Source organism: Eumetopias jubatus, unplaced genomic scaffold, assembly GCF_037043125.1.
Source record: "Eumetopias jubatus isolate StellerSeaLion01/CBP00866 unplaced genomic scaffold, mEumJub1_p1.0 scaffold_6, whole genome shotgun sequence".
Lineage (NCBI taxonomy): Eukaryota > Metazoa > Chordata > Mammalia > Carnivora > Otariidae > Eumetopias > Eumetopias jubatus.
In genome coordinates this window covers 77433668-77457813 of record NW_028274812.1, presented here as the reverse complement: position 1 = coordinate 77457813, position 24146 = coordinate 77433668, and the positions used below count along the sequence as shown (strand labels likewise).

Genomic DNA, 24146 nt, shown 5'->3' with positions numbered 1-24146 from the left:
GCCTGCTTCTCCCTCTCCTCCCAGCTTGTGCATTTCTGTCTCTCTCTCTCAAATAAATAAATGAAATCTTAAAAAAAAAAGTATTCCCCATTATGTATCCTAAATTTTCCACTTACTGTTCTGGCTCTATAATATGTCCTCTACATTAATTCCTTCACAGACTTTTTCCTTTTCCTTGTTTGACTGAAACAATATTAAATGGAGAGATGGGTGAGGTACTGTTTCTGCATGAAAGTCTAAAAGCATTCAAAGATCAGTGGCAGGTTATTTTCACCAGCTCATGGACAGTTTTCATGGTGTAGGTATCCAAGAGAAAAGGTCACCAAACTGAGCTAAGGACTCATATTTTCAGGGGCTCTTGGAGCTTGAAGGGACACCAGCACTTGCTTATCTAACTCTGAGAAAACCACTCGAATGCTGATTATACTTTGAGGCCATAGTAATGGATTCAGACACTTCCTTTCGAAGGATACCAGAGAAAATCTTCAACAAAACTTTAACTTAAAAAGAGTCAGCCTTGCACATTTTTTTTTTCATCACTAGCCTGTAGTTCTGCGGAATAAAAAGTTCTGAAGCAGCAGACAATGATTACTGACCCTCTCTTTCCCACCCTTCCTGCGTGTTGGCACTTTATCCTACCTTGCGCTTTGGGTGGGTTTGATGCATGGGGGTTAAAGATGGCTCTGGGCTACACCCAAGCACCGGGAGGGTGAGGATCTGCCTTCTCTCAGCCCAGGGTTCTTGGTTTGGGGTTGATCTCCTAAACAGTGATCCTGTGAGAATAGACCATGTGGGCTGGTGTCCACATTTATTCCACGATGACACGCGTTATCAGGGAGAGCAAGAGTTGAGCAGCACAAGCACATTCTATCCCTGAAACTCAAGTTAACATAAACCATATTCTTCACCTTCATGTTATCACTCTTTAGTCGTAATTCTCTCTCAAACTCCTCCCCAGAACTTTCTCCCAAGCCAGAGTTAGAGTGGATGTCACTGTGCTTCTGATTATGGTACACTTTATTTGCATGTAATTTTTCTCCATATAAAAGGCCCTTGCTAGAAGATGTCCTAAGGGGCGGTATCCTATGGTCAGAACACTAGGAATGGAGAATGCCCTGTATTAACAGACCAACCTTTAACTTCTATTAGGTCATATCCCGTCCATGTTCTTGGCAACCTTTCTCCCGGTCTTTTGAGCATAGAGACTATGCTTAATATACCGTGTACATGAAAACACAGTGGTTAAAGCAAGATAAATAGTTCTGTCATTATCTCCTTGTTTTGACTCTCCTTCAGGGACTGAGATTCAGGAGTGACATTAAATTGATATTATTAGTATGAATTTCATTGCTTTTGTTTTTTTATATGTCCTTTGCAATTTCTTTGGTTTATGATTGTATGAAAGCTATATGCGTAAGGACTTTTTCATTTTGTGCACATTTAAGTATCAGAATAAGTTCATGAATTAGTTTTGGAAATTTTTCTTCTAAAGGGGGTTGGTCTGAACATTATTCTAGCTGAGAAACATCACACAAGGGCCTCTGTGAGTGCAGTTTGCAGCATACTGACTGGGCTCATGGGCCTTGGGAAAGCACACTCTCTGTCTCTGATGACTTCTACCTCCTGGGGTCTCATCAGACCCACCACTGTTGTTCCCTGCTGAAAGTGGATGGGGACTTGGAGCCCATAGTTATGTACTGTGCACTCAGGGAGGGCTTGCAATCTATTAGAGCCCAAATGTTACCTTGGAAACCACTTAATTCAAATGAGGTTCAGTTTTGTTTAGGCATAACAATTTATTTCACCCTCAGAATTTGTATTGCTCACATTTGCTAGGGTCATCCTTTCTTTTAGGACTAATTTCCCAATATTTAAGTTCATGATAATTTGGCGATGATGATGAACCTGATGATAATAATGGCAAGCAGCTACCATTTTGTGAGTGCTGTCTGTGTGCCAGGCCCATCACGGATGCAATTAGTGGTTCTAGCAGCAACCTTGGAAGGAGGCAATACGATCCCCATTTTACAGATGAAAACCTGGGCTCAGAGAAGTTAATTTACTTAAGCCACACAACTGGTAACTAGAGAAGCTAGGTTTTGATTTCAATCTGAGTCTTTCTACACCCCCTCATCCCACCTATGTGCATTTCACTGTTTATATGGTCTCTCTTTCAAAACTATGTTTTTTTAGAGGATGGGAATATACGCTAGGGACCACTATTCATGAATGAGACTTCTCTTTAGAGTTCTTTACATAAAAATGATTACTTAAAGATAGATGCCAGCTCCATGATCTTGTTTTCTGGTTAACTTCTTATCTTGTGGTTTTACAAAATGGTGCCCAAACAATTCAATATCGAAGATATTTTTGTTTGTTTGTTAGTGTTTCTGAGCTCACCCTTTAATTGTATTCAAAGAACTGGTCTTTGACATTTTTCAGATTGGATACTGGCTCTTAATGGCTGCAGCTTATTGGGAATTTGCAGATTTATGTCTCAAATGTGTGTCCCCAGCCACCCTTCCCTCCCACTGCCTTGCTCAGTGAGCAGGGTACCTTGTTGCCCCAGGCCAGCTACAAGAGTGTGAGTCCAGTGTCAGTCATGCAGAGCCAACCCTGTTCTGATTTCAGAATTATGGTTGGCTGTCCTCGTGAAAAGTGATATCCTCCTTTGCAGGATGGTGGGACTGGGGAGCAGTAACATTAAAGGTTATGTTAATATTCCACCCTTGTGGAGGTCTCCTGGTTTCATGTGAAGTTGTAGTTTAAAATATATGAACTTCAAACAGTATAGATAAAAAAGTGGAAAAAGGTGTGCCTATAAACACAAGCACACATATGTTAGAGGTCATGCATTTTTTTTTATAATAGATGTGAAAAAATGATTATTTTTCTTTAAGACAGATTTATGAGCCAGTTCTTGGGAGTTTTTTGGGACTCAAAAGAATAACCAAACCCTAGTATGTTTCCCTTAATTTGCTGGAAATAATTATAACATTAATCTCCATTGGAACTAAAGGGGTAGTGTATGATAGATTCAAGAACATCCATTTCTATACCTAACAGAAATGAATTTATGATTAGTGAAGGACAAAACCCTTTAGTTTTGAGCCTAAAACGTAGTAGGTAGGGGGTTGGTAACCCCTGGGAGGATGGCAGCAGTGATGGTGAGGCAGTAAATACCCATCATCCTGAGCCCACATTATGACTATGAGGAAAAATCTCATGGTCCTATCCTCACCATTTTGATTTTGGATTGTCCAGTCCCTTTTCTGTGTGGGTCCTGAAATAAACCTGATTATTTTCATTCTTCATTCTCTTCCTCTGCTTTAAAATGCTGGTTGTGGCATCTGTGCTTCTCTTTCTACCTGTTCCTTGTAGCTACGGCAGACACACCAACTTTGGACATGATGCCCACTGCTGTTGGCCTGGCCCAGTTCCAGTATTGATCGCCAAAATTAGCGATTTCACTTTCAAAAACTGGTGGTGGGGAAGGGTGGTAATAAAGAATTTTATAGATTCCCTTTTATATAAAGAAAATTTTCTAGAAGATTATATTTTTGATAGGAGAAAAGTTTTGATCTACAAAGGACTAATAATAATTGGCAAGCTGATTTTCAGTCTTTCACTAGTGTGTAAGTAAGCACATCAGAGTTGCCGCAGTTAGGCGATGTAGGACGCTGTCACCAAGTGCATTGTGGGGAAGAGTTTCAGAGCTGTAGACTCCTTTTTATCCTGCACATTTAAAATTTCAAATACTGTAATTGTCCACTTATGATGTCATTTTGGAGCATATAGCAGGACTACTGAAAACTTAAAGTTACACGTTACCTTGGATAGCTTATTGTTTTTCTGGGTTTTAGAAACACGTGGTGAAGAAATGGACCAAATGTTTTTTTGAAACACCAGGTCAGCTGTGCTAAATGTAATGTTCAACGAAATGGATGTTTATCCTGGTAAATATCTGCAAAATGTTTGGTAAGGCCAGAATGGAAGGCTGCCTAATTCAGTGTATAATTTTGTGGGTAAAGATAACAGAGCAGAAACTGCATCTTGACATGTGAAAAAAAAAGGTGTTATTCTGCCAGAAAGATGTTTCCTTAAAGTATAGGCTTCAACTCTTAGGCAGAATCCAGGCTGGAGGTATATTTTGCTTGGCTTTCCCAGTATTAAAAAACAAAACAAAAAACAAAACAAAACAAAAAACGCTGTGACCACCTAAGTTGGAGACTGTGTTCTCTGCTTGTCCACACTCCCCATCACTTGTTATTGCCTCAGTGATGCACTTTACTCCCCAGGGTCCCGAGACATTTGTTTTGTGTCTCTTGCCAAATGAAAGCTATTGGTCGGCAGTCTCTGATTAATGCTGTGCCTTGAAGTTACCATCAGACTGGGCGGAAGAACCTCCTTTCCCTCCTCCTGCTCCTTGCTCCTCTTGGCCTCAGTACTGTTTGGGTAATAGCTGGCCCCACGTGGACTTTGGGAAAGGGGAAATAGAAGGAGAAGAGCAGGAAGTCCCGTTTGTGCTTCTCCAGCACTGGTCCTCTGATGTCCAAGGAGGTGGAGGGAAGCTAGGGAAAGACTCCTCACTGCCGTGCTGTGGCCAGGGAAGGAAGAGAAGAGACCCCTCTTGTTACACACCTTGCTTTCCCCTGTGCTTGCTTCTTGCCCCCGTATTTTTGGACACTTGCATGGGGCCCAAGGAATCCATTTTCATTCATGCAGCTATAGTTTTGAAATCTGCCGAATGTGGAGCGCTGTACAAGGCTAGTGGAGGGCAGTAGGGGGAGATACCCAGATCTGTTACCACTGGGAATTTAAAGTTCTATTTATTCTTACAGTTTTAGTTCCCATGTGAGAATTTCAGATGTCATCTGTATCCTTCACCCAACCATCCAATCTCTTTAGAATTTTGATTCCTGTCTCTTAAAGACTAGAACTTGTATGCTCTTGACAATGCACAGTAGTTGCTTAACACTTTCTTCTGGCTCTGGAGTAGATCATTTTCAGAGGCATGCTTTATCTTTGAATGATCACAATGCTGTCTAGAATTTTTTTTTTTTCCAATTAGGATCAATGGTTTACTCTGTGTTTTGCTTCCTTTACTCAGTTTTGAACAGGATGATATCATTTTGTCCAGACTCATTTGCCAGTAGCCAGAGTGTGGGGTTCACTTTTTTTTTTTTGAGATATTTTGCGTGCTTTCTTTTTTTTTTAATTTAAATTCAATTAGCCAACATATAGTAGCACATCATTAGTTTTCGATGTAGTGTTCAACGATTCATCAGTTGTGTATAACACCCAGTGCCCATCACATCACGTTCCCTTTGATTCTGCTCTGTTTGTTTTCTCTGATTTCTAGGCCAAAGGGTAGGCCATCAGCTCCCAGCCTGAACCCCCAGGACAGGAGCTGTGCTTCCAGGTCGGAGCTTCTCCTACACTCTAGTTTTTCTCTACCTGCTTCTCTGCCACTTTGAACACGGGGCATAAACTCGGGGGACCTGAAGAAGTTAGGCAGATGAAGCAGAATTATTAAGCCCTTGATTTTGGACAGTATGCAATGTATGGTCACTGGAAGGCATTGAAATGCAGTATTTCCAAAGTGCTTCGCCCTTTTAAACAGAGTTTACCCTTGAGCCAAATATGGTACTGGAGTCTTTAGTGTGAGACCGTGTTTCTAAAACAGTGTTTCTTAAACTTTTTTTTTTTTTGAGTTTTTTTGACCTAGTACATGCACATGATTATTTTAAACCAGAAGTCCAGTATTTTACAACTTTGGATTCTTTTCTGAGAATACCTCATAGAACTGAGATTGCTTATCATAGGAATCTGAACATTAGGATCTTTTGATAAATAGATTCCCAAAGTGTTTCTCAAAAGATTTATGCTGGTTTACATTGCACAGGCAATGTGAGATTTTACTATAAACTTGCCAAAATTCAAATTTAAATTATTTTGTGACTTTAATGGATGAGGTGCTATTTCATTCTTATTTTTTAACTTAGTTTTAACTTAGAGCAATGGAACATTTTCATCAGTTAGCAGCGATATTTTCTCTTATAATGATTGTATTCATAAAGGATATACTAAAATGACCAACTACGATAAAGTAAGTCAACAAGCACAAAATCTTCTTGGATCACTCCTCAACAAAATGACTTTATCATTCATAATCTATTATAGGTATGTCTCACTTTTTGTGGGAAAACGGCCATGGTTATCTTGCTCTATTTTATTAGTCCTTGTCAATAAAAAAGTTGCAGAACAGAGAACTGTAAATCAGAGGAATGGATTGTTGATATTTTTGTGGTTTATAAGGAAAGAAAATTTCAGAGTGCTTTCCCTACAAAAAGGAAAAGAGGCTTAAATCTAGATATAAATTGATTTTTCAATATTGAGTTATATTTCTGGACAACTATTATACTGCATAAACTTCTCGCTAATATTCTATTAGCAATGAATTTTGATACTGTAATTCTTACCTTGAGATACGTGTACCTCCCCCACCTTTTCTATGAAATCAGTGAGTGTTTGGTAGACAAATAACTGCTATTTCTGCTAAATGGGATTCTTTTCCCAACTCCACTTGTCATATAAATAGTTTCTCTTCATCCTCTTGGTTTTAATGAAAGTATGAAATTTATGTACTTTATTACTCTCTATGCCAACTTAGTTATATATACTAAAAAACATATGTATTATAACTTTTGCTGAAATATCCTTGGAGTTTTACTCTACCACTCTTTTGAGTCATAAAAAAGACCCAAAAGATTTTAAGCCTTGCCCATGTATTATGAACTACACATGATTTTTGTTTCGTAATGGACTTAAAAACCCATTTACTTCAACAGAATTGGACCAGGTTTTAGAAAATAAAAGCATTTATCCATGGTGATGCGGAATTGTAGCAGTGTTTATACTTTTGGTCATTCCTTAGAGAAGTATTACCTTGGTGGACAACCAGCTGGCTTCAGGGAAGATTGTACCCTAGATACATGCTTAAAACAGCAGTATAAAACATAACTGGCTGACAGTGCTGGTTTTGGTTAGGGTCATTTTCTTATTATTCATGGTAGGCTGAGAGCACAGGGGATGATATCAGTTTCTACCCTGTGGAACTCTTATGATGGCCAGATATAGTACTTCCCTCTGTTGTCAACACTAGAGAAAAATTTGGCAGATGGAGACTTATGAATAGAAAAGTAGTGAATATTAGTAATTGTGGTTTGTTTTAAGAAGAGAGAAATTCATTTTTTCAGTGGTATTTTAGAAAGGATCTTAAGAGTTGAAATTTAAAATTCTAAAAAAATTTGTTTTTAACAAATGGAACATGATTTTTAATTCCAGTATTCTTTAATTTCTTTCTTTCTTAAGTATGCTTTATCCTAGGATATTGTGGCAACCCATATTACAGTCCTTTGGGACCTGGGTTAACTCATCTTTGTTTCCCTAGTACTGGCACATGTGAGTGGCTCAATAAGTTGTTTTTGACATGAACCAGTGACCTTTGGAATTTATACAACATTAAAAATTAATTGGGAAATTGCATATAACAAATAAGATGATGGTGATTTTTCTGGTTGGTACCAATGTTCCAAACTTTCTTAGCCGGCATTATTTTATTTCCTAATTACTGGCAGAGTAGGGAACAAAGACAGGAGGCTCAGAAGGTTCTCTATTATTTAACTAGACTCGATTGTTTTCTTGGGCAGGGGACTATAGTGCTGTTACTATGTATAAGTTATCTTTGTGATTCTGATTAGCTGATTTACCACTGAGATTTTTTCAGGAGAGGAATGCCATTTTAGATAATCAATCTGGGCAAGGATCTATGTGACATTAGTCATCTTAGGAAAAAATGTTTGTTTCAGAACAGAGGATAGTCAGGAAACCAGATGTATGCTTTTCCAGGAAAGAGGGCATGGTGAACGGTTGAGTATGATTATTATATATTTTTCTACTTGGAATATTATATTATGAAGAGATTTTATTTCCAGTCCTCAAAGGGAACAATTTAGAAATTTGATGCGTAAATATTTTTATTATGTTCGATTAACCAACATATATCATTAGATGCATAAGGATTTTTAAAACTCTTAACAACAACAAAAATCAAACAGCCTTACTAAAAAATTGTTAGTGATGAGACATCACTAATCATTAGGGAAATACAAATCAAAACCACAGTGAGATACCACCCTATACCCATTAGGATGACTACTATAAAAAGACCAAAACCCAAAATACCAAATGTTGTGAGGATGTAGAGAAATTGGAAGCCCTGTGCATTGCTGGTGGGAATGTAACATGGTGCAAATGCCTTGGAAACTGGTATGACAATTCCTCAAAAAGCTTAACATAGTATTACCACGTGATCAGCAATTCCACTTCTGGGTATATACCTAAAAGAAGTGAAGGCAGTGACTTGAATAGATATTTCTACACCCATGTTCATCGCAGCATTTTCACAGTAGCCAAAATATGGAAGCAATTCACATATCCGAGAGATGAATGGATATACAAAATGTGTATATGTACAGTAGAATATCATTCAACCTTAAAGGGGGAGATTTTCACAAATGCTATAACATGGATGAATAGACGTTAGGCTAAGTGAAGTAAGGCAGTCATGAAAGGACAAATATTATATGATTCCACTTATATGAGTTTCCTACGATAGAGAGACAGAAAGTAGATGCTAGTTGCCAGGGCCCGGGGGGAAAGGAGGAATGGGGAGTTCTTGTTTAAGGGGCACAGAGTTTCAGTTGGGGAAGGTGAAAAAGTTCTGCAGACGGATGGTGCTGACGATCACGCAACAATACAAATGTGCTTAATGCCATAGAGCTGTTCAGTTAAAAATGACTAAAATGGCAAAACAAACAAAACTATCTGTATGGAATTTGCAGTCAGCCCATAATCATAACCTACATGATAAAGATGAGTTATATGTGAATTACCAACACCTTCCTCCACCACACAATATGTATATAACACTGTGGTAACAAAACAGTACTACTTGAATGAAGGTAAACTACCTGAATTAATAATAAATGTAGTGGAATGGTACTGCCATTGGTCTTCACTGTTGGGTCGGGTTCTAGATTTGCCAAGTAGTGTGTAGGAGCTATTGTATTCCCACTTTTTCATTTTGTTTTGGATCTGTTTTTTTTTTTTTATTATGTTCAGTTAGCCAGCATATAGTAGTACATCATTAGTTTTTTAAAATTTTTATTGTTATGTTAATCACCATACATTACATCATTAGTTTTTGATGTAGTGTTCCATGATTCATTGTTTGTGTATAACACCCAGTGCTCCATGCAGAATGTGCCCTCTTTAATACCCATCACCAGGCTAACCCATCCCCCCACCCCCCTCCCCTCTAGAGCCCTGTTTGTTTTTCAGAGTCTCTCATAGTTCATCTCCCCCTCCGATTTCCCCCCTTCATTCTTCGCCTCCTGCTATCTTCTTTTTTTTCTTTTTTCTTAACAAATATTGCATTATTTGTTTCAGAGGTACAGATCTGTGATTCAACAGTCTTGCACAATTCACAGCGCTCACCATAGCACATACCCTCCCCAATGTCTATCATCCAGCCACCCCATCCCTTCCACCCCCCCCAATCCAGCAACCCTCAGTTTGTTTCCTGAGACTAAGAATTCCTCATATCAGTGAGGTCATATGATATATGTCTTTCTCTGATTGACTTATTTCGCTCAGCATAACACCCTCCAATTCCATCCACGTCATTGCAAATGACAAGATCTCATTCCTTTTGATGGCTGCATAATATTCCATTGTGTGTGTGTGTGTGTGTGTGTGTGTGTGTGTGTGTGTGTGTGTGTGTGTATACTACATCTTCTTTATCCATTTGTCTATCGATGGACATCTTGGCTCTTTCCACAGTTTGGCTATTGTGGACATTGCTGCTATAAACATCAGGGTGCACGTACCCCTTTGGATCCCTACATTTGTATCTTTGGGGTAAATACCCAGTAGTGCAATTGCTGGATCGTATAGTAGCTCTATTTTCAACTTTTTGAGGAAACTCCATACTATTTTCCAGGGTGGCTGCACCAGCTTGCATTCCCACCAACAGTGTAGGAGGGTTCCCCTTTCTCCGCATCCCCGCCAACATCTGTCATTTACTGACTTGTTAATTTTAGCTATTCTGACTAGTGTGAGGTGGTATCTCATTGAGGTTTTGATTTGGATTTCCCTGATGCCGAGCAATGTTGAGCACTTTTTCATGTATCTGTTGGCCATTTGGATGTCTTCTTTGGAAAAATGTCTGTTCATGTCTTCTGCCCATGTCTTGATTGGATTATTTGTTCTTTGGGTGTTGAGTTTGGTGTTGAGTTTGATAAGTTCTTTATAGATTTTGAATACTGGCCCTTTATCTGATATGTCATTTGCAAATAACTTCTCCCATTCTGTCGGTTGTCTTTTGGTTTTGTGGACTGTTTCCTTTGCTGTGCAAAAGCTTTTTATCTTGATGAAGTCCCAATAGTTCATTTTTGTCCTTGCTTCCCTTGCCTTTGGTGATGTTTCTAGGAAGAAGTTCCTGCGGCTGAGGTCAAAGAGGTTGCTGCCTGTGTTCTCCTCAAGGATTTTGATGGACTCCTGTCTCACATTTAGGTCTTTCAACCATTTGGAGTCTATTTTTGTGTGTGGTGTAAGGAAATGGTCCAGTTTCATTCTTCTGCATGTGGCTGTCCAATTTTCCCAACACCATTTGTTGAAGAGACTGTCTTTTTTCCATTGGACATTCTTTCCTGCTTTGTCAAAGATGAGTTGACCATAGAGTTGAGGGTCCATTTCTGGGCTCTCTATTCTGTTCCATTGATCTGTGTGTCTGTTTTTGTGCCAGTACCATACTGTCTTGATGATGACAGCTTTGTAATAGAGCTGGAAATCCGGAATTGTGATGCTGTCAGCTTTGCTTTTCTTTTTCAACATTCCTCTGGCTATTAGGGGTCTTTTCTGGTTCCATACTAATTTTAGGATTATTTGTTCCATTTCTTTGAAAAAAGTGGATGGTATTTTGATGGGGATTGCATTGAATGTGTAGATTGCTCTAGGTAGCACTGACATCTTCACAATGTTTGTTCTTCCAATCCATGAGCATGGAATGTTTTTCCATTTCTTTGTGTCTTCCTCAATTTCTTTCATGAGTTTTTATAGTTTTCTGAATACAGATTCTTTGCCTCTTTGGTTAGATTTATTCCTAGATATCTTATGGTTTTGGATGCAGTTGTAAATGGGATTGACTCCTTAATTTGTCTCTCTTCTGTCTCGTTGTTGGTGTATAGGAATGCCACTAATTTCTGTGCATTGATTTTATATCTTGCCACTTTACTGAATTCCTGTATGAGTTCTAGCAGTTTTGGGGTGGGGTGTTTTGGGTTTTTCACATAAAGTGTCATATCATCTGCAAACAGTGAGAGTTTGACTTCTTCTTTGCCGATTTGGATGCCTTTTATTTCTTTTTGTTGTCTGATTGCTGTGGCTAGGACTTCTAATACTGTGTTGAATAGCAGTGGTGATAGTGGACATCCCTGCTGCGTTCCTGACCTTAGGGGGAAAGCTCTCAGTTTTTCCCCATTGAGAATGATATTTGCTATAGGTTTTTCATAGATGGCTTTTATGATATTGAGGTATGTACCCTCTATCCCTATACTCTGAAGAGTTTTGATCCAGAAAGGATGCTGTACTTTGTCAAATGCTTTTTCTGCATCTATTGAGAAGATGATATGATTCTTGTTCTTTCTTTTGTTAATGTATTGTATCACGTTGATTGATTTGTGGATGTTGAACCAACCTTGCAGCCCAGGGATAAATTCCACTTGGTCGTGGTGAATAATCCTTTTAATGTACTGTTGGATTCTATTGGCTAGTATTTTGGTGAGAATTTTTGCATCTGTGTTCATCAAGCATATTGGTCTGTAATTCTCCTTTTTGATGGGGTCTTTGTCTGGTTTTGGGATCAAGGTAATGGTGACCTCATAAAACGAGTTTGGAAGTTTTCCTTCCATTTCTATTTTTTGGAACAGTTTTAGAAGAATAGGTATTAATTCTTCTTTAAATGTTCGGTGGAATTCCCCTGGGAAGCCATCTGGCCCTGAGCTTTTGTTTTTTGGGAGCTTTTGATGACTGCTTCAATTTCCTAGTGGTTATAGGTCTGTTCAGGTTTTCTGTTTCTTCCTGGTTCAGTTTTGGTAGTCGATACATATCTAGGAATGCATCCATTTCTTCCAGGTTATCTAATTTGCTGGCATATAGTTGCTCATAATATGTTCTTATAATTGTTTGTATTTCTTTGGTGTTGCTTGTGATCTCTTTTCTTTCATTCATGATTTTGTTGATTTGGGTCATTTTTCTTTTCTTTTTGATAAGTCTGGCCAGGGGTTTATCACTCTTGTTAATTCTTTCAAAGAACCAGCTCCTAGTTTCATTGATCTGTTCTACTGTTCTTTTGGTTTCTATTTCATGGATTTCTGTTCTTATCTTTATTATTTCTCTTCTCCTGCTGGGTTTAGGCTTTATTTGCTGTTTTTTCTCTAGCTCCTTTAGGTGTAGGGTTAGGTTGTATATTTGAGACCTTTCTCGTTTCTTGAGAAAGGCTTGTATTGCTATATACTTTCCTCTTAGGACTGCCTTTGCTGCATCCCAAAGGTTTTGAAGAGTTGTGTTTATATTTTCATTGGTTTCCATGAATTTTTTAATTCTTCTTTAATTTCCTGGTTGACCCATTCATTCTTTAGTAGGATGCTCTTTAGCCTCCATGTATTTGAGTTCTTTCCAACTTTCCTCTTGTGATTGAGTTCTAGTTTCAAAGCATTGTGGTCTGAAAATATGCAGGGAATAATCCCAATCTTTTGGTATCGGTTGAGACCTGATTTGTGACCTAGGATGTGATCTCTTCTGGAGAATGTTCTATGGGCACTAGAGAAGAATGTGTATTCTGTTGCTTTGGGATGGAATGTCCTGAATATGTCTGTGAAGTCCATTTGGTCCAGTGTGTCATTTAAAGTCTTTATTTCCTTGTTGATCTTTTGCTTAGATGATCTGTCCATTTCAGTGAGGAGGGTGTTAAAGTCCCCCACTATTATTGTATTATTTTCAATGTGTTTCTTTGCTTTTGTTATTAATTGGCTTATATAATTGGCTGCTCCCATGTTGGGGGAATAGATATTTACAATTGTTAGATGTTGTTGGACAGACCCTTTAAGTAGGATATAGCGTCTTTCCTCATGTCTTTACAGTCTTCGGTTTAAAATCTAATTTGTCTGATATGAGGATTGCCACCCCAGCTTTCTTTTGGTGTCCATTAGCATGGTAAATGGTTTTCCACCCCCTCACTTTCAATCTGGGGGTGTCTTTGGGTCTCAAATGAGTCTCTTGCAGACAGCATATTGATGGGTCTTGTTTTTTTATCCAATCTGATACCCTGTGTCTTTTGATTGGGGCATTAAGCCCATTTACATTCAGGGTAACTATTTAAAAAGATGAATTTAGTGCCATTGTATTGCCTGTAAGGTGACTGTTACTGTATATTGTCTGTGTTCCTTTCTGGTCTATGTTGCTTTTAGGCTCTCTCTTTGCTTAGAGGACCCCTTTCAATATTTCTTGTAGGGCTGGTTTTGTGTTTGCAAATTCCTTTAGTTTTTCTTTGTCCTGGAAGCTTTTTATCTCTCCTTCTATTTTCATTGACAGCCTAGCTGGATATAGTATTCTTGGCTGCATATTTTTCTCGTTTAGTGCTCTGAAGATATCATGCCAGTCCTTTCTGGCCTGCCAGGTCTCTGTGGGTAGGTCTGTTGCCAATCTAATTTTTCCTCCACTGTAGGTTACAGATCTCTTGTCCCGAGCTGCTTTCAGGATTTTCTCTTTGTCTCTGAGACTCGTAAGTTTTACTATTAGATGTCACGGTGTTGACCTAATTTTATTGATTTTGAGGGGGGTTTTCTGTGCCTCCTGGATTTTGATGCCTGTTTCCTTCTCCACATTAGGGAAGTTCTCTGCTATAATTTGCTCCAATATACCTTCTGCCCCCCCCCTCTTTTTCTGGGATCCCAATTATTCTAATGATGTTTCGTCTTATGGTATCGCTTATCTCTCGAATTCTGCCCTCGTGATCCAGTAGTTGTTTATTTCTCTTTTTCTCAGCTTCTTTATTTTCCATCATTTGGTCTTCTATATCACTGATTCTCTCTTCTGCCTCATTTATCCTAGCAGTTAGTGCCCCCATTTTTGATTGTGCCTCATTAGTAGCCTTTTTGATTTCGACTTGGTTAGATTTTGGTTCTTTTATTTCTCCAGAAAGGGTTTCTCTAATAACTTCCATGCTTTTCTCAAGCCCAAGTAGTATCTTTAAAATCATGATTCTGAACTCTAGGTCCGACATCATACTCATGTCTGTATTGAGTAGGTTCCTGGCAGTCGGTGCTACCTCTTGTTCTTTTTGTTGAGGTGATTTTTTCCATCTTGTCATTTTGTCCAGAGGAGAATAGATGAATGATAGAACAAAATGCTAACCGGGCAACAACGACCCCAGAAAATATATTCTAAACGAATCAGAAAAGACGGAAGCTGGGGGGAAACAAAGGGAAAGAAAGAAAAAATAAAAAAAAAATAAAAACAAACAAAAACAGAACAAAACAAAACAAAAAGAGTATGATCAAATATGATCAGGGTGGTGCATAGATCAGTGCCACACAGTAGATTTTGGGTGTATTTTGGTCTGTTAGAAGAAAGTGCCTCCCAATATTTTAAGGAAAGAAAACTTATATATGTACAAAAATAAGGGTTGATATGATTAAGGGATGGAATATGACTGTAAATATGAAAATTATAAAAAATTTTATAAAAGGAATTGATAAGAAGTTGTTTGAAAAAAGAAAGAAGAGAATTTAAAAAAAAAAGGGGGGGGAGAGAATGTGATCAGGCAGGAGACTAGAACAAAGCCATACACTAGAGATTTAGGGTATATTTTGATCTGTTAGAAGAAACTGTATCTCAAAATTTTAAAGAGAGAACAACTTATATATATATGCCAAAAATAAGGGTAACTACTATGAAGGGATAGAATATGACTCTAACAGTGAAAAATAGAAATGTTTTATTTTATTTTTTTTAAAGATTTTTATTTATTTATTTGTCAGAGAGAGATAGCACGAACAGGGGGAGCAGTAGAGGGAGAGGGAGAAGCAGGCTCCTCACTGAGCAAGGAACCCGATGTGGGACTCGATCCCGGGACCCCGGGATCATGACCTGTGCTGAAGGCAGACGCTTAACAACTGAGCCACCCAGGTGTCCCAAAAATGTTTTTTTATAAAAGGGATTGATAAGATGTTGGTTGAAAATGGGAAAAAAAATTAAAAAAAAAGTTTAAAAAATTAACTTTGAAAGACTAAAGAATCATGGTAAAAAAGCCATGAATTCTATGTGCTGTATTCCCCTAGTGCTGGAGTTCTGCTGTTCTCATTGATCGGTAAACTTGGTCTTGGCTGGCTGTTCTTGCTGATCTTCTGGGGGAGGGGCCAGTTGCCATGGTTTCCAAATGTCTTTGCCGGAGGCAGAATTGCCCCACCGTTGCCGGTCTGGGCTAAGCAATCTGCTGTAATCTGCTTGGGTTTGCTCTCAGGAGCTTTCGTTCCCTGCAAGCTTTCTGTCCAGCTTTGGAGGACGAAAGTGAAAATGGTGGCCTCCCAATCTCTGCCCCAGAGGAGCCGAGAACTCGGGGCCCCGCTCCTCAGTGCGCCCCCCATAGAAAAGCAGTCAGTCACTCCCGTCTCCCCCGTCTCCGGCCGTACTCCGTGCTCACCCGGCCTATGACTGAGCATTTCTATCTCTGGCTTCCGACCCCGTGTGGAGTCTCCAAACCCAGCAGATCCCTGCGGTGCGCTCCTGCGCCACTCCTCCCAGGGGAGGAAGGGGAATCTTCCCGGATCTTGCGCTTGTTGGGTCCTTGCTGGAGGAGCAGTGGGCGGACTGCACCGGGGATCATGGTTTAGGGCAACCCCGAGCTGAGAGCCTGCACCTCGGCTCCGTCTCTGCAGCCGGTTTCCCACTCCGATACCCAGGAGCTCTGCCGCACTCAGGCACCCCCGGTCTTTCTGTGACCCCGAGGGTCCTGAGACCACACTGTCCCGCGAGGGTTCCACCCCCCGCTTAGCCACTGGAGCGACATCCCTCAGCGGAGCCGACTTCTAAAAGTTCCGATCTTGTGCTTTGCGGCTCTATCACTTGCCTGAAGCCGCCAACGGAGGCCCCCTCCCCTGCCGTCTATCCTCCCGAATATTGCCTCGGATTCACTTCTCCGCACGTCCTACCTTCCAGTAAGTGGTCGCTTTTCTGTTCAGAGTTGTTGCTATTCTTTTCTTCGATCTCCTGTTGAGTTCGTAGGTGTTCAGAATGGTTTGATCCCTATTCAGCTGAATTCCTGAGACCAGACGAAATCCAGGTCTCCTACTCCTCCGCCATCTTGCTCTGCCCCCCCGCCACATCATTAGTTTTTGATGTAGTGTTCAACGATTCATTATTTGCATATAACACCCAGTGCTCATCACCACACGTGCCCTCCTTAATACCCATCATCCAGGTTCCCCATCTCCCCACTCCCCTCCCTTCTGTAACCCTGTTTGTTTCCCTGAGTCCAGAGTCTCTCATAGTTTGTCTCCCTCTCTGAGTTCTTCCCATTCAGTTTTCCCTCCCTTCCCCTGTGGTCCTCCACGCTATTCCTTATGTTCCACATCTGAGTGAAACCATATGATAATTAACTTTCTCTGCTTGATTTATTTCACTTAACATAATCTCCTCCAGTCTCATCCATGTAGATGCGAATGGTGGGTATTCATCCTTTCTGATGGCTGAGTAATAATCCATCATATATATGAACCACATCTTCTTTATCCATTCGTCTGTTGAAGGACATCTCGGCTCCTCCCACAGTTTGGCTATTGTGGACATTGTTGCTATGAATATAATTATGTTTATAGTAAAATTTTAGTTGTGGTGCTTCTGAATGTTCTGCTGTTGCAAACTCCAAAGAAAAAGTTTGCTAGAACTGAGGATGGTGCTGAGGATAGAAGATGTAGAACATACAACACCTTGACTCTGTTTCCAAAGGTACAGCTTGGCTTTGTGATAGTTCTTGTTAACAGTTTTCTAAAATTTTACAACATGGAAGTCAACAATATTCATATCCAAATGACATGTTAAGACTTCTTCTTTCCATGAACAGAAATGGTTAAGAGTTGCAGGGGTGATGGGGTATGAGTTTATGGAAATATTCTAAATCCTGCTGAGAAACGATAGGGCTGTGATAGAATGAACACAAGAAAACAGCTGGGGAAGTGGCTGCTTCGATCATTGAAAAATTGTTTTGGCACAAAAACATGTTGATACCTATGGACAGTGTGTTTTGCCTGATGCTTGAGCTAATGGAGGAAATGAAAAAAAATCTTTTAAGACATTTATTTACCTATTTACTCATGGCTTGACTGTATATTTAATAAATGTCCACCCATCCAGTACAATACCTTTATCATCATGGTGACGTGACCTTTTCTCACTAGAAAAAGAAAATTTATGTTTAGTACCAGGAAAAGGAAATGTTCTGTTCGTGTTTGTGTTACAAGCATGTATTTCAAAGAGATGTACATAAAAACAGAAACATGTTTTGAATTGCTTACTCCAAAACCAACTGGGACTAGAAAAAATAAGTGGAAAGAGTCGGCCCAGGGGAGTCCTTTATTAGAATCAGAACAGTGATTAGACCTTAGTTTTTAGGACTTCTCTTTCAGTGCATTTTATAACTCTATTCAGTTTCTCCGAAGAGCTTAAAGGCATCAGAAAATTGGAGGCTTGTTAATGATTCATTTAAATCACTGTGTCTGTATGATTCTTTAAAAAAAAAAAAACATCAACATTAAGGGGCGCCTGGATGGCTCAGTCGTTAAGTGTCTGCCTTCGGCTCAGGTCATGATCCCAGGGTCCTGGGATCGAGCCCTGCATCGGGCTCCCTGCTCGGCGGGAAGTCTGCTTCTCCCTCTCCCACTCCCCCTGCTTGTGTTCCCTCTCTCACTGTGTCTCTCTCTGTCAAATAAATAAAATCTTTAAAAAAAAATCAACATTAAGAACATTTATTGAGCCCACATCCACAACCATATACTAGGTATTGTGGTTAGGTATAGAATACTTGACACTTTCTGAATTTTGTGCTTCTGAATGAGTTAGAGTCTGCTGGGATAGATAATACCGACACCCCCGCCTGGCTCTCCAAGAAAAGAGAATACCCCCAGATCAAAGAAACAAAAAGATGCTCAAGTATTTTTCCAAACTCTTTTGTTTTACTAATATATATAGACTGGTCCCCCTCCCCCCAAACAAACAAACAAACAAACAAAAAAACCCGAGCATAATTGGCTCAATTTAATGCATATTTGTCATATGCTGTGTTCGGCAATAGACATAAATATAAACAGTCCCCATCTTCAAATTTGTGATTTTGAATGCAGTTGGAAGGGCTAATAAGACAGAGAGGTGCACAGGGCTGTCCTACAAGGCAAATTCCTAGTGTTCCTAAGAGAGACATATCAGTAAGTGTTGCCTTGACCCTAGTACCTGACCCTTGCCCTCATACCTGGTTTTATGTTTCATAGAATACCCTTGCATTGTCCGCTGCTTCAAATTCTGTTAGCAAGTGGTCACTAGAATGTATATGATGTGACATGAAAAAGGGGACCAGGAAGAAAGCATTGTATGAGATGGGCCTTGAGGGAGGGATAGAATGCCTGCCAATTTGGGGAAGGAAGTCAGAGGCAGGAAAGCATGGGTCACTTTCACAGAGCAGCGATTGGCCTGCCATGACCCAAGCCTGGAGGGACTCTTAAGGAAACAAGCCATAAAGGTAAGGTTGATTGATAGAAACATGTTTCTCTGACACGGTTTGACATAATTTCAGAGAGATGTCCACTTTTAATTTTTACAAAAGTAGTTTGTCCTGGACTCCTCAGTGTTTGAGCTGTGATTATACAAATAATTCAGGCAGGAATGAACTAGTGAGGATGTCTGAAGTTTTCCCAGACATTTCATGCCTTTGTTAGTATGACTTGCTCATTCTTTTCCTATTGATTTTACTCCGTTCTCTATGCTCTGCTTGCTCCCTTACCTACTTTTTTCCACATGGGTGATAAAGCTCCTAGGATTTAGTTTTTCTCCATTCATTCCATTTTCCTATAATAGCAAAATATTTGTAACCCCATCACTAATATTCTTGCCAAAATGGACTTTTCCGAACTTTCTCTGGAGTTCATGACTGTTCTTTCTCTTTCAGCATTGGTATTTCTCCAGTGGAGTATCAGTCCATGGTCTGTGCATGAAGATCATGCTGATTAATAATAGTTGCTGGGCATATTATAACACATTTGTTAGCCTGTGATTAATTGTGAAGTTTTTCTGGCTAACTTTTCAAATGCATTTGGCTACCAAACAAGAAAACATTTCAAAAACTGTAATCCATTTGCGATAATATTTGAAGCTAATTTAAATCATGTTCTTAATAATTCTGGAGTGTCTAAATATTGATTAATACGTTTTTGGTTAATGAAACACAGGTGTGTGATTTTACTATTACTTTTGCTTGTGTGTATTTATAAACATTTTGTTTCAAAAGGAAGTGGTAAAGGCCGGCTTTGGTGTTTCTTTTGCTTTTCATTAGCTTTATATTCAGATAGAAAATGTTTAAAAAGGCTATGAATTGCCTATCCAAAGTGTTACTTTCCTAATTTATCTTATCAGCAGTTAGAATAGGCCGCTGAACTTCGTGTTGGTCAGGTTGAAGTGCTCTGTAGGAGAAAGTTTTGCCATGGAGTTTGTGTAAGAAATTAAGAAAACATATTTTTTGCTTTTTGAATGTCAGTGTTACACGTTTGGGCATATGCAAGCCTAATGGTCTGCTTGTCTGTATCATTTTCTCCTGGAATAACAGCTTAACAGTTTTCCTGGTTGAATTGTGTTAAAATCTTTAAAGGCTACATTCACTAAAACATATGTCCAATGTTTGGGCAGCCAAAATCTGTGCAGTTTCTTTAATGGAGTATAACTTAGCAATTTGCTCTTATATGGATATCTTATTGTCAAATCTACATTAAAATAACCTCAGCTTGGAGTCTGTTATTTCATATTTAAATTGTTGTGGGATGTGCTGAAGTATACGTTTGCCCTATCTTAAAAATGGAGCTTTCTAAGAAAGCAATAGCTTCAGTACATCACAGGAGGACATACTTAATATAATGAAATTATTTTGTAATAGGCTTTTATCTAATTAACTTTTCTTGAGTGTCTACCATATTTTGAGCATTGTACTAGATATCCTGCATAGATAACTTGAAGTGATAGCCACTTGTAATGACGTCTGGGTAGAAGATGGACAATGGAAAAAGTCACGGAGTGGCCAGACCAGGAACAAGGCATTGTCAGCGTCCCATCAGAACAGAGGTGTCTTGATCATTCTGTTGTTGGCAAAGTTGCTGTGTGTTCCGTATTGAAAGTTTGATAGGGGAAGGGATGGCTAACTGAAATAGTGAGAAAGTGAGACTCCATGAGAGAAATCCAGGGCGGACCAGTGCGAACTGACTTAGCAGCCACAGTCTATTTCACTCCTAGCCTTCCAGAATTGCTTTTAAAGTTTTCTTGACAAACCTTCTGGAGCCAGTGTAGGAAACAAAGCCCTTTTGTTTCGTGGTAGGGGATACAGAGAACAGTTATTCACAGTCCTAGTCTTTAATTGGCTTAGCTTTCCCTGGTGCCATTTGTTGTCTCTAACTCACTCGTGCTCCATCTGCCCGAGGCCAGGATCCTGGAGCAGGTCTTAGTGGCAAGAAGTTGAAGAAGCAGATACTGGAAAATCCAGCCTTACGTGATCTTTCCTGGCTCTGATAGGTTCAGCTTTTCATACTGAAAAGTTGCTTAAACCCTCTTAAATTTTTTTTTTCCTCCAGTGGTGAAATAGGTTTATCTCAGAAGAAAACTTGAAACTTTAAAAATTTCTTCTAAAGAAAATGAATTTTAAAGTATTATTAGTATTTATATCTTTAGCTATTTTAAAAAGGTTAATGGCTATCCCCGTTAAAAGGCACTATGTTAATTTTTACTAAATACCTCAAAATGCTAAATTTGGCTAACAATATAACCTGGCAGTTGTGTATCGTGCTTAAATGTGTGAAAATGAAATTCCTGTTAAAGTTGAACAAAAACATGTAATTTGATCAGAGTATCTAATTGAATCACAAAGAATAGAGTAAAACTGCCTCTAATTTTCTAGATTTGTGATCTCATTATCATAATATTAAGTGTTAATTTCCAAAGGAATATGGAAAAGAAACAATCTTCAGAAATTCTAGTAAGTTAAAATCATGAATGATAAAAAAGCACATTCCACGTTGAATTTAATTATATCTTACAAAATTACTGAACTGTATTTATAGACTCAGTCATTAATAATATATGCTAATTGTTTGGTGATATGACTTGGAAAATATCACAGTTACTTCTTAATTTTGGCATTTTTCAGAATTTTGTTGTAATTTTATTTTACACATTTTAATACTTTTCAGATATCAAGAGTTGACTTTAAGAAGCAAAAATGAAACTTAGGTGCTTTACAAATTAAATTAAGTAATCAATCTGAAATGCTCAGCTCACAGCCTAGCACATAGCAACTTATGGGACAACCAGTTGTTGATGATGATCATTATTTCTGACTCCTCTCTTCTTGCCACACTGTCTCTCACTAGTTTGTATACCATAATAATTTCCAGAAACTCACAGTGTTATTACTTTTCATTGTGTTTAACCTTTAGCTCTTGATATTTTAGAAATTTCTGGAATTTCTTCTGTAACTGTCAGCATAACTCCTGATCCGAGAACACACAGGCACATAACACACGTACGGAGGTGTTGAAAAGCTTCATGTTCTCTGATGCTAATAGCTCATTGAGCATGTTGTGTAGGGTCCAACAGTTTAAGGGCCAAGAGGTGAGCTGGTCATCATCCTGCCATGGAGCACAATCTACGGAGACTGGCAAGGGAAGGCTGACTCCCTGTGTTCTTAGTGTGCTTATTTCCTGCTGGAGCTTGGGACCTTAGGGTTCTCTTGTACTGGAAGCTACTCCTAAAATATCATTAAAAAAATTGTTAGGTTTTTTTGAGGAGATTATGACTACAACAGTGTGTACTTGTTACTTTCAGCATTAATTCAAGGGCTTTACTTTTACTTAATAATGACTTATTGGGAATACTTGCGATAATATAAAAATGCATTTTACATAGTCTTTTCCCAAGAATTCCTTCACTGTCACTCCTTAGGAGAAACAAGTTTTGGTAGTTTGGAATGAATCCCTCCAGACTATTTACACATGTTGGCTCAGGACATACAGCTATGTATATTGGTGTCCCCACTGCTGTGGTGTTTGTTTGATTATTCTTTTTTTTTTGTAAAAATGAGATTATGTTGTTCTGCAGTTTGCTCATATTATCAGTTCATTTACCATAGGCATCTTTCCCTGTCCTCAGTCTTTTTTGTGGCTGCATAATATCCAACTATATTGCTATGTCTCGGTTTATCTAGCCTTACGCCTGCTGAAGGACACTCGGCAGGTCTCCAGATTTCATCATGTTGCATAAACTCCAAGGGTTGGAAGCTTTCGCCCTGGCTACATCTGTGCTTCGTTTCCCCAGTATATTCTGCAGGCTATAGGAAGCCAGGCTCCCTGCCCTGGTTGCTTATTGGCCTTCAGGAATCATTCTGAAGGTTGTCATTCGATCTTGGATAGAACTCAGCTCAAATCAAAAATACCAATTCTGTTGTGTGGAGGTTTAAGGTAACAGCAGCATTTTTATAGAAGTTTCTCATTTCTACCTCCCAGGGATTTAAGATGCATCCTCTAGCTGGGATGGATTTTAGCTATGTCATCCTTGGGCACTTATACATTGGCAGACTTTCGGGTTTCAGAGCGATAAGAAAGGTTTAGTTGTCAAATCTGTTTTTTTAACTGGTAGTCCTTTAGGTCAGGACTTCTTTTAGAGAGTCCTTTGAGAACACATTTGTTTTTTGTTTTTTTTTTTTTCGTAATTGTGGACTATTTCTGTCTCTGTATATTTCTAACCAGGTACGTTAAAATTTAAATTTGCTACTTTCATAAATGGCATAATTAATCACAGTCCTAAAATCCAAATACCAGTATACGAAGGTTAGAATTTCACTGGGGGCGGGGATGGTATTCATTAAGGTGTTCATAAAATTTTATGTTTTTAAGTCACTATGTACTCAGTAGACACAATAACTTATTTTTTTCATGGCTACTGGCCATATCTTGGAGTTTAACATCTGTTCCTTTTAAGGTTTTAAACTCTAATTGCTTAGAATGAAGGCAGTCTTTTAATTTATATACATATATTTGCTTGGAAGATCTTATATTCACAAAATATTAATGTATAATTTAAGAAAGGTGATATCACATTATTAGACATGTAGCAGAGACATTATCCCTGCTCTTTGGCAACATGTTAATTATTCAATATATTTGAAGCAGTAACTTGCTATTGATTTTAATATTTTTTACCTTCCAACACAGCTGTCATCCTGCTATGATATCATAAGCTATTCTTTTTGATTTATTATGGTACAGAGTATATCACGCTGGGCGAACAACCACACTGAGCCAGTATTGAGACTACATCTTTTTGTTTGTGACATTTTCTAGGTTAAAATGGAGTTGTGGTGGTTAACCAGATTTTAATGCACATGAACAAAGACGGCTGGAACCCTTGTACTTTTGCAGTGATTTCTTCCTGCTAGGTTTCCTTGAACATCGAGTAGCTTGAGCTTTTCCTGCATTACAGCTTTTCCATGCTATTTCCATGTGTTCCTTCTCCACAAAACCCTATTTCCCAAGGCTGTTTGTTTATATGCAAATACACCCGAAAATGAATGCAACAAAGAAAGCACTTTCATTCTTAAGGTAATATGAAGAAAAAATGATTTTGAGATTAAAAACATGAAAGACCATAATTTAGTTTGTAACACAGAAGTGTTTTATAATGGAATGCCTTTTAATGACAGAATTACAAATCTCATTTTT

General features: G+C 38.8%; 1 protein-coding gene across 1 annotated transcript in view; it reads left to right on the top strand.

The window, feature by feature from the left end:
* The window catches only part of BCKDHB (branched chain keto acid dehydrogenase E1 subunit beta), a 209901-nt gene that overhangs the window by 129651 nt on the left and 56104 nt on the right, over positions 1 to 24146 (top strand). The window lies entirely within an intron of this gene.